We start from the raw sequence: 5,000 nt of genomic DNA, 5'->3' as shown, positions 1-5,000 counted from the left end.
TTCCCACGGATTCAACATCAACAACAACAACAAAGCAAGTCCACCAAGGGTTACAAACATCTTACGCCTGAGTGGTTCGAATAAAATGTCTGAGTTGGATCTAAGATTATCTGAGGACTTGCACTCATTTGCTAAAAGACGACTGCGCCATGAGAAACCAGTCCGAAGTCCGCATAATCCCAGAAACATTTGCCTCCCCTAAACTCAAATCATTTTTTCTAAACGGTTAAACAGTATTTTTTTAAAATCGCTTGAAGCTATCTTTTAGGGATCAACTTCGTTTTTCTTCAAATGAAGATAAAATAGGAAACCGTAGTGGATCCCTGAAAAGATAGCTTCAGGTGACTTAAACATTGTTAAAACATATTTGAGTTGTAGGGAAGCAAACGTTTCTGGAAACATATGGGGAATGGGATGGTTTGGCAAAGTGCAGTCGCCTTTTTGATGCCGAGTCCGGTATTGTAGATATTTGCTGTTTTTGCGATTGACGATGATCAGTGATAACGTAATAGTTGATAGTCACAAGGAAGGAGATGTTTTTCCCTTTTCCTTGATTTTTTATTGATATTCCCTTTCCCTTCTCTTTTCCATATTTTTCTCTGCAGCCAGCACAATCTGATTGCCTAAGGATTTGATTATCAGTCCTTTGGTAATTGTAACAGCATTGAGCTGAGCTATGATGGAAAAGTTGTGCTGATTGGAGTGAAAGATACGAAAGAGAGAAGGGGATCGGAAGAGAAGATAAAAAATAAATTAAGGAAAGATCTCCTTCCTCTTTACACCATAAAGAATACGCTGTATAGTTGGATCGATATATCTTGCATTTGAGGCATTTTTTTAAACCTTTTATGCTGGAAAAATCGAGTCTATATTCAGTAACGAAGACCTAAGAAACCCTTACATGGATACGCCTTTGGTACTTAACACTTCTTGGAAATCCCTGCGGAAAATGAGGACAATAACCGCATCATGAAAGTAAAAGGATTATTTCTTAGAGAAATTTTTGTGCTTTCTCATTGGGTCGTAATGTCATCCATTTTATCTTTTCACTGTTGAAATTTGACCTGAGTCAACTCCTTTGATAATTTCAAAGACTTTCAAATTGGTTGAGAAAAGTTATTAAAAAGGTTCCTTTGATAATTAAAATTAGTGCTAAATTGAATAGATTTCGAGTTGGTTTAATGCTAAAACAACTGTACCCAGTTGTTCAACGATGGATAGCGCTATCCACCGAATAAATCACTATCCAACTGATAAACACCAGCAAAACCAATTGAATTATCCGGCAGATAGCGCTATCCAACGTTTGAACAACTGGGTCCTGGTGTATAGACCCATTGCATAAATGGCGCTGAAATTTGAATAACAATACTCATACATCTTAAGCCTCACATCTACGCAAGGAATCCTTTCTTTAAAAAGCATTAACACGAGGCTTAAGATGCATAAGTATTGTTATTCAAATTTCGGCGCCATTTTTGCAAAGGGTCTATTTCACTTGCTCGTTTACTAGCCCAACAAATATTTTGGCCTCCAAACTCGATAATACTATGGGTTCAGTAAAATAGAGGATATATACATGACCGCGCGGAGATACGAAATTTCTCTTCGAGTGTTGAAACATATTTTTCAACACAAGAAGAGAAATTTCGTATCTCCAAGAGGCCATGTAATATTCCTTTTATTATATAAACACCAATGAAATACTAAATCTTTTCACGCAAGGCATCGGAAGGCGCGATTTTCATATGTAACCATAGCAACAGTGATCTAAACATGTTATCTTCACGTGTGAAGATATCGTGTTTTCGCGCGAAAGCTGACTTGGTATTTCGCTCGTGTTTATACAAAAAATCTCAATCTGCCATTTTGCCAGATCAAGCAAACAATTTACTAGTGACATTTGGGACCATACTATACCCTGACAATCACGATCGTTTTATTAATGTTGTCAGTCAGTGTCAGTACTTGTAACTCATATAGTGAAAATTACATGGCTTCATGAAGATACGAATTTTATCTCCGAGTACTTATAATATCTCTCACGCGTTCTCTCTGCTCTCTCATCAGAGATACTATCAACACGAGAAAATAAAATTCGTATCCCCAATCGGCCATGTAAAGTTTTATTTGTTATATAGATACTGATGAAATGTTCAGATTGAAAACAACTTGTAAATGCTGTATTCATGTTTCAAATCGTAAAATAGTGGACAGCAACCGTTCAAACACGTAGTGTAACATGAAACAAGATATATAAGTTATGAAAAAACAAATAATCAATCTCAAATTGACAAGCACAAGAGGGGGAAACTCGATTTGTATCGGCTTATCGTGCTAGTTACCATGACGACACCTACATCCTCACATGTGAAAGATAAAAATTATATTTTTACTGCGCGTGGTGAAGATAAGAATTTTTCGTGAAAGGAAAAATCCTAGTACTTCATCAGTATAGCTGCCTCTCTGTAAGTGAAAGAAAATGGGTGATATACCATTAATCCTCCACTAAAGAGAATCCCAATCTGGACGCTTTAAAAAGTTGTCTTATCATATTGCTTTTTTTCTCGTGGATTTTGTGTGCTAAGCGTTTTACATCTTTTCAGTTTCCTAGATTACTCTTTATAATATTCACAGTGATGGGAGACCTTAGAATATTAAAATCAATAAATAATAATAAATGAATACAAAGATTAATGAATTTATAAACAAGTGTTATGTAATGAAGAGTTTGTGAATGAAATCCTAAAGTATGAGAAAGCGAATAAACTATATTGTGCAGTGTGCTGTGCACTGATTTATCTTAGTAAATAAGAAACTGTACTGCGTTTATTACGCCCCGACTTTGCAATCATCAGTCTATTATCATCTTAAACTGCTTATTCCTTAACTTCGTTACTGTAAAAAGTTATATAAAAACAAATATTAAGAGAAATCTGTGTTATACAATACATACTTTGTCATACGTAAAAAAATCGTCATAAAAAAGTATCAGAACCACAGCTATAATATGACTTCAGTAAAATAAGTTATGATAAGGACTTGATGGCTGGTATTTTACACTGGCATAAATTGGAACATCATGTATATCTTTGTGTGTCATTAGGTAGTTTACTACACCACAAATTAAGCGCCGCTTGATGAAGACAAGAAATATAAGTTACATAGAACTGTTGTCAAAATACCTGTTAAGCATTCGTTGTAAAACACCTTGAAATTTTTCTTCATCCATTGAGTGTCCTGCACGCCATTTTGCAATCATCAGCTAAACCCTTTGATAACATGATATAGACGTAACCTCGACCATAAAGCTTTTGACAAGAACTCCATTAGACAACTCTCCAACATGGATATCATTTCTTCAGGAAAAACAGCTATGAAAACAGCGTAAATATTGATAATTTAGTTTCGCCATAGCGTTTCTTGAGTTGGAACGTGGCAGGAAAAAACTCGCATAATTTAGTAGTTATTAGCAATTCAAATGTACAGTCAGAATGCGAATTCCTCCGCCATGTTGTTTTCTTTCAAATGTAAATTTGAAGCCATTTGGGAGAGAAGGTACCTTTTTCTTCACGCAATCAAGACAGACGGTATGAAGAGATCGTCCTCTTAATAAGATACGGAAGAAATATTTTTCTCCTCAATTAAGTATACATAAATGTTTAGTTTAATGTACTTTATAAGATCATTTTTACATCATTTTTATTTTCTCCCATAGATTTTCGAAAGAGGGTGCCACTTTTGGGTTGGGGAGGGGAATGAGGTTCACGTAACGGTGAGACAGTTCTACTTCTAGCAATGCCGCCCGGGTTTCATTCCCGGACACAATGTCATTTGCGGGTTGATTTTTGTGGCTGTCTACTCTCCTGCTCTCCGGGTACAACACTTGACTCGATCGGCTTTAACATTTTTAAAATTAATTTGATTTAGTTTGATTTCCAATCTCTATAATTTGTAGAGTACTTGTGCTCAGCTAAATAAGACTGAAACATAGTGAAGACGATGATAATGACGATGATGACGAAGACCATGACGATGACGATAACGATGATGACGATGATAATAATAATAATAATAATAATAATAATAATAATAATTATTATTATTATTAATATTAATCCACGTTGTTGTTCATCGACCTTGTTTCGGTATGTCCTTCGATCGGGTTGCCGCCAGCAACCTTGAATGTTCAAGACCCGTCTAAAGATGTGTGCTGGCCCAATTCATAAAAGGCCCACTTGTGCAGATAGTTAATTATGTATTATTACTACTTATGTCGTCGTCTATGCTGATCTGGTTAATCTTGTAGAACAGAAGCGAAGAAGCAGTACTTTCAATATTAATATGTGAGGTAATATTTCAAATAGGAGTGCGATTTTTTTACCGGGTTTTCCAAACACTCAAAGATTTATAGATGTCACTTTGCGTATCCAGAAACATGGCAGCTGGAGACAATGTTATCGTGAACAAAGTGCAGTGGCTCCCTTCATCCCGTTTTTGCTATTTTCAGTGTTACCTCTTCCAATTCCCTCCTTTTTGTGCATTCTTCGTTCCTTTCATCTTGACACATGCGCGGTGCAGTTTACTTACTAAGGCAAAATTAAGGTTAAAGATAAATGCAAAAATCGCGGTCGTTCAACCTCACTCGGTGACGGATCAAAAACAACGTGACCAGTAAAAGAAATGAATTGTAATATCTTTATTGCGGAAAGAGTACTACAGGGACTGACCTAACAACGTGATGTATTTTCACTCACGTGATCGGCGGAAATGTTGATTTATTGAAACAAAAGAAATCACTTGCATAACAAAATAATTTAATTGTAGTTGGATTAGTTTGGTATTCTTCCGTCTTGTGAAAACGCACTATTGCGACTGACTAATAGCAGTCTTCACCGAGATCTGGATTAAGCGGAAAGAAAGATTCGACCTCCAGTTTGGAATAAATTGCTTAGTGACCTCTCCCTCAGGGTGCTTTTAATGGCCAATGAAAGAATAAA

At 36.0% G+C, this 5,000-nt stretch overlaps 2 long non-coding RNA genes across 3 annotated transcripts in view; one reads left to right on the top strand and one right to left on the bottom strand.

Annotated features, from left to right (window-relative positions):
• The window catches only part of LOC138002882 (uncharacterized), a 24,142-nt gene extending 20,711 nt beyond the window's left edge, over window positions 1-3,431 (bottom strand). The window contains exon 1 of the long non-coding RNA XR_011123353.1: window positions 3,186-3,431. This is a non-coding gene — a long non-coding RNA (uncharacterized lncRNA). The remainder of the gene's footprint in view (window positions 1-3,185) is intronic.
• Window positions 1-5,000, top strand: part of LOC138003443 (uncharacterized) — a 199,688-nt gene that overhangs the window by 135,756 nt on the left and 58,932 nt on the right. The gene's annotated exons all lie outside the window — the stretch shown is intronic.

Source organism: Montipora foliosa, chromosome 5 (genome assembly GCF_036669935.1).
Source record: "Montipora foliosa isolate CH-2021 chromosome 5, ASM3666993v2, whole genome shotgun sequence".
In the NCBI taxonomy this organism is placed as follows: Eukaryota; Metazoa; Cnidaria; class Anthozoa; order Scleractinia; family Acroporidae; genus Montipora; species Montipora foliosa.
This window is presented reverse-complemented; position numbering and strand designations above follow the sequence as displayed.